Genomic DNA, 13296 nt, shown 5'->3' on the forward strand with positions numbered 1-13296 from the left:
TGAGTAAACCAGTAGACAAGTAAATTTTTTACAAGGGAATTTCAGATGAGGGTAGCAGCACGAAGAAAATTAAGCAAAGTAGAAGGACAGAGAGATAGCTGGCCTCCCAAGGTGGCCTCTCTGAACGCGTAATATTTAAGCCAAGACCTGAATGATGAGAAGGCTGAGAGAACCATGGACTCTGGGAGGAGTGGCCCAGGAAGAGTAATAGGCAAGGGCAAGTGCAGAGGCAGGAATGAGTCTGGCATATCTGCATATCTGAGAAGCAGAAAGAGTCCTCGGAGGGAAGTGGAAGATGCAGCTAAGGAGAACTGAGGTGGACAAAGGGCCAGGGAACCTACGTTGTAGGCCAAGGAAAGGAGTTGTACAGTGTGAGCAAATATTTGCAAGGACATGCACATGTGTGGATTGGGTAGAGCAGTACATGAATGACCCATTCATTATCTATGTTTAACACAGGTCAGGAAAAGCTGTTGTTTGAAGAGAAGCAGGAATTACTACATAGGTCAAAAGCTTTCTTAGGAGATAAATTATTATACTTAGATAAATTTCAGATAAGCTAAGTTTACCTTCAGAGGTTAACTACATTTTCTTGCCTTTTCATTTCCATAATAGGTGTGAGCTTGATAAAAGTGAAAAGGTCTCAAATATTATTTAAATTTGTCAATTTAAGATTTTTCAGCAAGATTGCCGTGGACTAACTGACCCCAATCGTGGTCATTGAAGATAGGTTCACTGATGTCTGGTAATGGGGTCATTAGGCACCTTCGTTTCTGCATGGATGTGAAGCAGAAAAGACTAGAGAAAAGGCTGTTTTCCAGTCCCTGGAGACAACAGATGTTCCTTTGTTTATTCTTCCTAAATCACAGTGCCAGTGATGATCGGGACCCTTGCAGTATCACCCTGTTCCTCTTCTAAGTAGTAGTAACTTACTTTGCATTTTCCATGGTAATTATAAATTTCCTCTGATTTATTTTTATTATCCCAAGAGCTCTAAATGACCCAATTACTACCGTTTAAATCCTAGAGTTAGTTGGACACAACTTTTTGAGGGAGGTGGGAGGTGGAGTACGATTTGGGAAGGGAATATAAACTAGCTTACTGAAAAGGACATATTCTTTTTGTTTTTTAATGGAGTAAACAAACTCAATATTTAAGAACGATTGGCCTCCCCCTATACTTAAGAAATGAATTACAACTAGTATGGCTGCTTCTCTGTCTGGTTTGGGTTAAGAGCTGACAAAGAAAAAAATCTACTTCTGACCTTGAACTGAGTATGTGCTAGAAGGATGGCAATGGGTGGGGTGGAGAGGGACACAATCATAATTTCCCCAAGGCAGGCAGACATGATACTGTAGGAGTCAGAAGCTAACTTTTGAGTACTCCCGACAACGCCTAAATAGGAAACCATTATGCTACTAGTATTGGGAAGTGTGGAGGGGTGCAAATGACTTAGGTGCTATTTAAGCAGTGCATTCCATCCTATAACATAAATATGTGGGTGTGATGACGCACCATGTTATCGGATTAATGCAAAGTGTGAGATGGTGTGTGGTTCCCAAGTGCATGAGGGAACAAATGCACGAATATCTGCAGTGTGTGAATATTAGAGACCAGTCCTGAAACATGAAGCCACTCTCTGACCTGCCACTTACTATAGTTGGGCAGCTTAACCAAGAAGCAAATCTACTGAAACTATGGAGTTGCAGGTTTTCTGCAATAAGAGTAGTACATATTTGCTGACGTGAACAAGATTCAGGAGGGAAGCACAGAAAGAACACGCGGGCTTGGGGTGTGACTCTATTTAGTTAACTTGGGGCGGATAGTTGTCCAGAATTGGATGCTAAGAATGCCTTCTCCAGGCCAAGCAGACTCTCCTCCTGCCTTATTTGGCTTTGTTCTTCTGATGGTGACCCATCATGTTGGAAAAGAATCTCTTTCAAAAGTGTAAATGTTCCTCTTTCTGCGGGTGATGTCATCATTCCTGTGGCCCAAGCCTTTGTTACTAAATAGTACTTAGCAACACATAATCATTATTTTCTCCTCGTAGAGTTCTGAGCATGTTTGTTCTGATGAAGTTGAGAGATATATTTTTTTCAGGGAGGTAGGAGTAAAATCTGAAAAAGGGGAAGCTATGTCTGAAAGGATCTCTTGGCTAGTGTTACTTAAAAGAAGCAAGTAGACAACGAAATTTTTATCCTGTGGCAACAGCTTTGACTGGGTTAAAAAAAAATCATAATTTCACGTACGGTTCCAAAGGAAGTGGTTTCCATGCAACTGTGCATATAAACTGTTCTTTAAAGTGGTAGATGTCTTTTTTTTTTTTTAATTTAAACTCTATTTTTTAATTTATGGCTGCGTTGGGTCTTCGTTGCTGTGCGCAGGCTTTCTCTAGTTGTGGCGAGAGGGGGCTACTCTTCCTTGCGGTGCACAGGCTTCTCCTTGCGGTGGCTTCTCTTGTTGCAGAGCATGGGCCCTAGGCACACGAGCGTCAGTAGTTGCAGCACGCAAGCTCAGTGGTTGTGGCTCACGGGCTCTAGAGTGCAGGCTCAGTGGTTGTGGTGCACGGGCTTCGTTGCTCCGTGGCATTTGGGATCTTCTTGGACCAGTGTTCGAACCCTTGTCCCCTGCATTGGCAGGTGGATTCTTAACCACTGCGCCACGAGGGAAGTCCCTAAAGTGGTAGATGCCTTTTGCTTGGCTTGTCTTGTCCTTCTTATGATTTCCCTTGTAAAGTGGGTGGGGAAAGTTGGACAAAAGAAAGCTGTTCACTGGCCAATTAAGAAAGATGTTTCTCAAGTGCCTGTTTATCATTCCAGGGAACATCTGGGATTCCCTTTTTAATTACATCCTACCTGTCTATTCAAAAAACTGTAAGAGGAAATGTCTTTTCATTTTGTGAAAAATAGCTGTAAATTTCTTAAAGTTGTAATGTGATTTTAATCGTCATATTTTGAAAAGACTTGAAGTTTAAACTGAGCTTGTTCTTTAAATAGTCTAGATTTTAAAATTCGTAATTACTATCCACTTAAAATAATAGCAAGAGCTATAACTTATCAAATGCCTCACCCATGTTAGGTTAATTCTCATGAAGTCATTCATCAGCACAATTTTATGAGGTAGACATTTTAAGTTCACAGGAAACTGAGACTTGGAGAGACTGTCCAGAATCTCATGTCTAGTAGACTCCAAAGACTCTTTTATCTCACAGGAGCCAAGGTCATGGGCAGAGCAGCAGCTTTTGAAAAATTACCTCCCGTTTTTTAACCTGATTCTTCTAAAGAGTGTGGTGCAAACACAGGTCATTGCACGAGGCTGGGGGAGATGGATATGCCTTGTTTCAAGAACATGCAACAACACAGGCAGAGGGGCAAGGTGGCAGCAGCCGTGACTCTTGCCAGTGGAAACTGGCCCATGTGTCATATTTGGCATGTGTATACCTGTTGCCAATAACCCCAAAGTAGACAGTGTGTTCCCTTTAGTCACCCAGTAAGTTAGTCATAAATGAAATGGACTTACTTCAGTTGTCTTCTTCCATCATGGTAAGGAAGATATCCAAAATTGTGCCAAGTAACATCCATGTACTCCGTTTTCCTAATAATTTGGCTGCCTCACATAAATTGGATATTTGGTGACAAATATGCCCTTTTCTACAAGTTCAAGTCTAATCTGAGTTAACTTCCTGGGGACCATGTAGAGTTTTCAGTATTTAGGGACCTGACGAAGTGTTTACAGCTTCTTCCAAGAAAGACCTACCAGTATATTCTGAGAATAAACAGACTTCAAAGTCATCACAAGGAGAAAAACTGTTCTGGCTAAGTCTGTAATTTCGAGTATCTTTAGAGAAGAAAGACTTTATGAAAAGAGAGGCTCAGAGTGGCCAGCCTCTTTTGTACAGTTACTTTTTTCTTTATTTAATTGTAAAGACTAAATGACAGGTAGGAAAGTGCTTTTGCAGGAACGTGGGCGTCTTGAAGCTGTGGAAGGAAGTTACATTGTGCATGGGAGTAAGCATGTGGGTAGGAGTTGTACGCTACCACTCTATTGCTAGTCTAGAATAATCATGCATAAACATCTTTACGGTGGCACCTGAACAGAATTAATAAACTCCTATCAAAGGCACTTGATACATTATTTAAAATAAGCACATATTACCTTTTATATCCAGGAATAGTAAAAAAAATTTTACATCAGGAACAAGGATAAAAAAAGCCTGTAACTTTGACAAAAACAAAGATAATACAAGTGGATTTTCGTATATTAATTCAAAAGCTGACATACTATACTCTCCAAAAGTGTGAGAGAGAAGCTGGCTTTGTCTGTAGATGTCATAGCCTTAAAAGATTAAACCCAGGAAATGAATGAAAGTAAACACCAAAGAACACAACAAGGGCAGAGGAGTAATGGTCAGTCACAGATTTCTTTAAACCTTGCCCTCGGGGGCTGTGTGGTGGACACCCTTCATCTTAACAGAAATAAAGTCACTGTTTCACACAACCAGTAATAGAATTCTGTCTTACAAATGAGGAGGAATTCAAGCAGTGTAGATGTGTAGTTTAAGTACTGTGGTGGCTCTCACAGAGCTATAATTTCAGATGTTTGAATTCAGTGAAATCAAGGGGAGATCATAAAAATAATAATTGTCTGTCTTTTGAGTTTAGATTCACCTGTTCACATTTTTTTCCTTCCCTTTCGCTACACTTTGCAAATTTGTATTGTTTACTTAATTGATTATAATTACTTATTATTTCACATCTATTGCCCCTGTGGGACTGTATGTTTCAAGAGGCTTGGGGTCTAGTGTTACACCCCCTGTAGCCTCAGGTTCCAGGAAAGGCCAGAATTATGCCAGGTGCTCAGTGACTATTTGTGGACCAGATAGGAAAGTTGACCGCAAAACGACTTAGAGTGAAAATGCAGCAGTTACCGGTGAGCTGGTGGCCTACGGCCAGAAAAGTTTGAAAGGGAGAAGAATGGTCAACATTGTCTAGAAATACATAAATTACTGAGAAGGCTAGATGGGATCAGGTCCTGTCAGCAGTTACTCATTGCTAAGCCGGTGACAGAAATACAGGCATTTGAGTCCAGCCAGGTGTGGCCAGGAGAGCCACTTTCTGGCTGACGGCACATTCACAAAGACAGTAAATTAAGACTTCTAACATTACCCGCAAATGAGATTCAAATGAGAAACGTCCTATTAATTTATTTGTATTTATGATTTAACTATGTTAGTTTGTTGAGTGAATTTATAAAACATACTAAAATTTGCCAAAGACTTTTTATTTCTAAAAATGTCATATATATACATATATATTCATATAACATTTTCATATATATGTATGCATATACATATATGTATATATTCTAGAATATATATATCTTTTTCTTTAGTCTGATATAAATAAATCCAGAAGGAAGTGGCCCAGGATACTCAGAGGCCCTGATGTCATTCTCAACTGTGCTCATGATCACAATTTCTCAGAAAGAGGCAGGATATAGAATTTTAAGCAAACAGCAACCTAAGCCTTATAGAACATGTAGGATCATCCTCTGCGTGGGCTTGATTGTTTCTCTAGCTTGTTTTTAAGCCCACAGGTCACTGATGCTTACGTGGTATAAAGTGAGACATATTTTGGTGGCCTAAGGAGCACCATGTCCAACCAGGTGCATGACAAAGGCGCCGCAGCATCTAACCTCCCCACAACTAGCCTGCCTCCTGCATTTCTACATGCATGTGGGCAAACCTAAACTCGATTTGAGATAATGTTTCCTGCAGAGAACACTGTTTCTATTGCGCCAGACAGACTTGCCAAGGGGAGGGAACAGAGCAGGTCCGTGCACTGCCACTGATTCTGAGGGATTTTATTTCTTAAACTCTAGTTCAGCAGTAGGAAACCTTGGCTGTACAGCGGGATCATCTGAGAAACTTAAAAAAAATATTGGTGGGGACTTCCCTGGGGGTGCAGTGGTTAAGAATCCACCTGCCAATGCAGGGGACACGGGTTCAAGCTCTGGTCCGGGAAGATCCCACATGCCGCAGAGCAGCTAAGCCCGTGTGCCGCAACTACTGAGCCTGTGCTCTAGAGCCCGCGAGCCACAACTCCTGAGCCCACGTGCCACAACTACTGAAGCCCGTGCGCCTAGAGCCCGTGCTCCGCAACAAGAGAAGCCACCGCAATGAGAAGCCCGCGCACCACAACGAAGAGTAGCCCCCGCTCACCGCAACTAGAGAAAAGCCCGCGCGCAGCAACGAAGACCCAACGCAGCCAAAAATAAATAAATAAAAACCTTGAGGATTTTTTTTTTTTAAAAGTTCTTTAAAAAAAAAATTGGAGGGCTTCCCTGGTGGCGCAGTGGTTGAGAATCTGCCTGCCAATGCAGGGGACACGGGTTCGAGCCCTGGTCTGGGAAGATCCCACATGCCGCGGAGCAACTAGGCCTGTGAGCCACAACTACTGAGCCTGCGCGTCTGGAGCCTGTGCTCCGCAACAAGAGAGGCCGCGATGGTGAGAGGCCCGCGCACCGTGATGAAGAGTGGTCCCCACTTGCCGCAACTAGAGAAAGCCCTCGCACAGAAACGAAGACCCAACACAGCCATAAATAAATAAATAAGTAAATAAAAGAACGTGAATTTCTTTAAAAAAAAAAAATTGGAGCTTGGGTGCCACTCCCAGAAATTCTGATTTAATTGCAACCCAGAGGTAGACGGTTGTACTCTATGGATCCAAAATGTAGCCAAAGTCAAGAACCACTGCCCTAGTTTCAGTCTCCTCATTTCTAGGAGGGCCTCATAAATACCATCTCACACGTCTCTTGTGAGGGTTCAAAGAGATAATGTGTGTAATAGGAATCTATAATATTGCTGAGTTCACCAGTTTCCCTTCTTCCTTTATTTCAGGAGGGGAAATAGAAAGCGAAGGACGTGGGGTTGGGGAGTCTGGGAAAGTGAGGAGGAGGGATCCATAGAGCCCTCTAACTTCTGCCTATTAGCAGTTCATTAGGGTTAACAAGCTATCCTTTTGTCAGAGCAAACACTTTTGAAGGATTAAGCCTCATTCTCGCCTTAGTGTGAATGACTTTAATCAGATAATCTCCTATCACCTAGCTGGGGATTTACTATTGAAGGTCTGGGGGAAACAAGGAGAGAGAGAGTTGCAAGGGCGGCCTGGAGTTTTTTGAGGGCAGGGTGAGGAAGGCTGCCTGTCTGGAGCCACAGCGTCTGGGAACTAGACTTGACACTCAGTAGGCTTTACATAATGGCAGCATGAAAAATAAGAAAAACAAACTTCTCCTCACATTGCTAGGGCAATGATTTGTTAAAGTGTTCCTATTGTCAGGTCGCTTGTCTGTCTAATGGCTCTTCCTGACTTTTCGGTGTCTTTCTTTCTGCCGTCAAGCACTTAACATGTGCCAGGTCATTATACCATTTGCCAGCTGGTTGGGAGTCTATGAGGAGCAAGGCCTTGCCCAGCCCTATCCTCTTTGCCATCTGCTTGGCACATGGGTTTAGTTGAATTATTTCACTTGCTACGCTCTTTTCCAAATGTGTAGGGTTTTTTTCCCTCTGTCTGTCCCCGTCCCCCTCTACTAGATTAGACTGTGAGCACCTTGAAGAGATCTTAACTTCCGTGTCCCCAGTGCAGTTGTAACTTTTTTAAAAATTAATTAATTAATTTATTTATTTATTTATTTTTGGCTGCGTTGGGTCTTCGTTGCTGCGCGCAGGCTTTCTCTAGTTGTGGCGAGCAGGGGCTACTCTTCGTTGCGGTGCGCGGGCTTCTCATTGCGGTGGCTTCTCTTGTTGCGGAGCACGGGCTCTAGGCACACAGGCTTCAGTAGTTGTGGCACACGGGCTCAGTAGTTGTGGCTTGCGGGCTCTAGAGCGCAGGCTCAGTAGCTGCGGCGCACGGGTTTAGTTGCTCCACGTCATGTGGGATCTTCCCGGACCAGGGCTCGAACCCATGTCCCCTGCACTGGCAGGCGGATTCTTAACCACTGTGCCACCAGGGAAGTCCCTGTAACTCTTGATACATAGTGCTGAATAAATATTTGTTAAATGAATCAAGGAGCAGCAGGGAGCAAGCACCCTGATGCCTACATTAAGACATTAGAATTAATTTATGACTGTACTGCTTAGTTCCCACACTACTGGACAAGGCAAAGAGGGAAGAAGAGAAAAAAGACGTGTAGATGAAGCTCCCACCATTTATTCATGTGACAAAAGTTGTTCTTATTCAGAAGTCCCTTTAGGACAGCAGTCCCCAACCTTTTTGGCACCAGGGACTGATTTTGTGGAAGATAATTTTTCCACAGGCCAGTGCGGGGTGGAGGGGCGATGGTTTTTCAGAATGATTTAAGCACATTACATTTATTCTGCCCTTTATTTCTATTATTATTACATTTTAATATATATATATTATACAATGACAATTACATTGTAATATATAATGAAATATGTAATGAAATAATTATACAACTCACCATAATGCGGAATCAGTGGGAGCCCTGAGCTTGTTTTTACTTGCTACTCACTGATAGGGTTTTGTTATGAGTCTGCAAGCAGTTGATTTATTATGGTGTCTGTGCAGTCAAACCTCTCTGCTAATGATAATCTGTATTTGCAGCCGCTCCCCAGCGCTAGCATCACTGCCTCAGCTCCACCTCAGATCATCAGGCATTAGGTTCTCATAAGGAGCACACAACCTAGATGCCTCACATGTGCAGTTCACAGTAGGGTTCGCGCTCCTATGAGAATCTAATGCCGCCGCCGATCTGACAGGAGGCGGAGCTCAGGTGGTAATGCGAGCGTTGGGGAGCAGCTGTAAATACAGATGAAGCTTCGCTCGCTTGCCTGCCACTCACCTGCTGCTGGGTGGTCTGGTTCCTAACAGGCCACGGACCGGTACTGGTCCGTGGCCCAGCGGTTGGGGACCCCTGCTTTAGGACATCACTTGAGACATGGTCTGAAGGTAATTTCTGGAAACAGAAGGGGAAGCAGGAATAAGAGATGCCGACAAAACATCCACAGAGAGAAAACACACACAAAGGAATGAGAAAAAAGAAGGATGTGGAATATCATAGAAGCCAAAAGAAAGGAACTTCAGAAATAAATGAGTAAATAGATACAGTGGACGTTTAGGAAGAGAAAAATCAACCTTGCTATTGGCAATTTCAAATTTTTTTTTTTTTTTTTGCATTTAGGAAGAAATAAGGCAATGGCCACATTTTCCAGATGCTTTTATTCTACATAGGACAGAGTTAACATGTAGAAATGTGTAGATTACAGTCCATAAGATAGTTACACTATAACATTTATACTGTTAGATCTAATAGATACTGTTTTTAAAAGATTACAAGGAGATTCTCTGCTAAACCACAGCACACCATTTTATGAGATGGAAGAAAGTATTTCACAATATTACATGTAATTATATATTGTAAGGTAACATAATATAGGTAATATGTCCATTTTGACCTTCTGGTATCTGTTTCATACTTATTTTTGTAACATTTTTACTAATTAAAAGACCATTATTGTACATTTTCTTTTCCTTAATGACAGTCTGTATTAGAAGACAGTGTGTATACACTAGATAGAGTGTCTAGAAATGTATTACACATTAGACACATGACTTCAGGATCTGGGACATAGGCTCAGAAATGCTGCACTGTGGGGCAGGAGGCTTGACCCCTTATTTTTTAAATTTATTTATTTATTTTAAAGTATTTGTTTATTTGTTTATTTATGGCTGTGTTGGGTCTTCGTTTCTGTGCGAGGGCTTTCTCTAGTTGTGGCAAGCGGGGGCCACTCTTCATCGCGGTGCACGGGCCTCTCACCGTTGCGGCCTCTCTTGTTGCGGAGCACAGGCTTCAGATGTGCAGGCTCAGTAACTGTGGCTCGCGGGCCCAGCTGCTCCGCGGCATGTGGGATCTTCCCAGACCAGGGCTCGAACCCGTGTCCCCTGCATTGGCAGGAGGACTCCCAACCACTGCGCCACCAGGGAAGCCCTTGACCCCTTATTAACTGTGAGGTTTTGGTCAGGGGTCAATTCTCCAGTCTCTGTTACCTTATGTGACAAATGAGGATTATAATGAATATGAATGACATGGAGATATTATTTGCTTTATAAAGTTATATTATGAGGTGAAGTGGGGAAAATAACAGCACAAAATTGCACATGTAGTACAATAACAATTGTGTAAAAAAATGTGTTGAGGAAAACCTGGAAAAAAAAATAAAATGTAATATTAACAGTGTCTATTTCTGGGAACTGGAATCACTGCTGAATTTTATGAAAATGTTCTGTCTTCAGTAATTTTGAGTTTTCTATCCTGTGTTGAGGGAATAAATAAATCTCTATCATGCACACACATACACACACACACACACACACACATTTCACTTCTCTCAAGGCCTGGAGCTGGTCATCTTATGGATTCTCTTCAGCTCTGAGATGGAAGATTCTAATGTTTACTGTATCTCACTGCTATAGGCAACTAAATCACTCTCTTCTCTCAGGTCTTCAGCCATTTGCTGCCTTTGCCGTCCTGGCCAGAGCCCACTCTTCTGGTTTGCTCTCATTCTCAGCGGCAGTGTATTGCCTGCGTTCTGTTCTGCGATTAGACTATCAGGCTCCTGCACACAGCAGTCAAGTATAATCTAGTTATCTCTGTGAAAAGCAAATCTGGATCCTGTGCCAATTATACTGGCACCCCCAACTCCGATATAACCAAACATGTCAATGGTTCCCGCTGAGCAAAATTATCATGATTGGAGCTTTGCATTTTGAGTGTGATTAATTTTATTAAGATTCATTGATTCTCTCACTGGACTGTAAGCTCCTTGAGGTTAGGTATCCCATTAGTTTTTATCAGTCATGGGATTTCCAGCCCTAGCATGAGCTCAGGATTCAAGGTTCTAGACCTGAAGTTCCCACTGCTTTGAATGATTTTTCCCGATATTTCTCACTTCTTTGAGGACTCTGCCTACTTCTGACCATCTCAATCCTTGACCAACCATCCTGTTTAACACACAACCTCCCCTCCTTTTCCCCTCAACTTGCTTTCTTTTACTTCATAGTACTTACCTCCATCTGAAATTGCCTCAGATGTCTATCTTTTTCTACATATTTATTCTTTACTTGTTTAGTGCCTGTCTCCCTCTAAGAGACTGTAAACTCCTTGAAGGAAGTGATTGGGATGTGTTGTTCATTTCTGTAACCATACTGCCTAGAACAGGACTTAACACAGTGGATACTCCATGAACATTTGTGAAACAGAGGCATTGTGTGAAATTGTTTTCTGTAAGGAAAGAAGGAAGGAAGGATGGAAAAATAGAAAGGAGAAAAAAAGAAAATAACAAGGAAGAAATAGAGGAGGAAAGAATTATACTCCTAGAAATCTAATGTGGCTCTTCTTCACATTAAACTTGGGGAGCACTTATGCCTATATTAGAGCTTCTTGTTGCCCCAGTGTCTTTAAGAAAAATGATGAAAATAAATGGTCTGAATCAGAAGACACTGATGCTAGTTCTTCTCTGTCATGGTTCCAATTTACTTATACAGTATTTTCTGGCCTAACAAGGGAACAGGGCCAGATGGGCTCTAATGTTCCATTCTCTACTAAAATTCTGTGGTTCTAAACTTTTAATTCTGAAACGTATTTGCTTTCTATTTCCCTATTTCTAGATGCTAAAATGATTATAATGAAGATTTAGATTCAACTTTTAGGTAAAATAGCTTAATTGAAAAATGCAAGATAAAATTAATATTTTAACTCAGTTTTAATCTTTATAAACATTTTAAGACAAATATATTGGTTTTATATATTTTTACATTTATGTGTTTTGTACATTAAGTGGTATATATATTATATATGCAACATGTTCTATTACATAACATACTATATATACACACAACAGAATATATATTATTTATATTTAAATACTAGGCATAATTTTAAAAACTTACTTGATAATGTGAAATATATAAAGGTCCTAAACTAAATTTAGGTAAACTAAATTCATACAATTCTATCAAGTATATTTGTTCAGATATCTGAACAAGTTTGAATCCAGGCTACAGAAGAATGCTTCCACCCCCTTCCCTGCTGTGAAACTGAATGGAGATACATTTAATGCATCTATTTAAAATAGATTCACCATACGAAAGTGTTTCCAATTCTTCATTGCCTTCCAGCAGCTTCTTCTCTTAACCATCTATATTTAAACATGGGTCAAAAATCATGGGGCCTGAATTTGGGTCCCAGTTTTGACACTATCTTGCAATGGATTCTTTTTACTCTGGTATAATAAAAAACAGTATTCCTAGATCTGTGATTCAAGACCTTTTCATATTTCGAGTTTTAAGAAGCATACCTTGGGATATTTTCATTTAGATGATTTGTTGGGGGAGGGGCAGAAAAGGCAAATATTTGGACAGCAGTGAGAGCTTACTGAGCTATACATGTGGTGTGTAGGACAAGAAAGATACAGTTCACACACACACACTTACACAGTGCCGTAAAGACTCTCATTTGAATGAAAAGGATAAATGCTACCATTTCCTTTATCTGTATTATTGGTAAACCAGGTAGCTGATGTTATCTCTGAAAACCATATTCCTTAACTGTATTTCTATTGGGATTCATTGGTATAATTAAGACTTGAATGGTCTGAAATATTTCAGGAAACTGCAGTGAATATTCTTTCCTTTATCTGAAAATGTAGTTTTATTTCATCTGAAATTGTTTTCTATAATTTCCCTCTCCACCCACAAATGACATTCTTTTTATACTTATAGATATACTTACTCATGAGCCTATGAACTAAAACTACACTTCATAGAAGTAAGAGAAACCATAATGCTATCCTAGCACTGAGGGTATATGATTGGTATTCTAAATGGGAACTATTTACTTTTTATTACTATAATGATTTTTTAATAATTTCCACAATTTGAAATGTGGTTAGAATGCCACTGGTAGTTGAAAGCTGGCAACATGATTTAATATGTTTAACATATGATCTGGTGTTTGCTGCAGTGCTTCAAAATGTTAAATGTCATTATTCATGTTATAGTATTATCAATGATAATAAATGAAGCTAAACCAGTGGCAATGAAGTTTTATATCATAATTTATTTTGACTCACTTTGGAGTCCTAGGTTGACCATTGTTTTGTATGAGTTTTCTTATGTGAAATAACATTTTTTCCCTATCTTCTTTGTCATTTACTAGGATGTTTATTCTACTGTTTCTAACATTCAAGGGTCTTTCTTGTATTTCTTTGTATTCTGT

Source organism: Balaenoptera physalus, assembly GCF_965194825.1.
Source record: "Balaenoptera physalus genome assembly, chromosome: 4".
Taxonomy (NCBI): domain Eukaryota; kingdom Metazoa; phylum Chordata; class Mammalia; order Artiodactyla; family Balaenopteridae; genus Balaenoptera; species Balaenoptera physalus.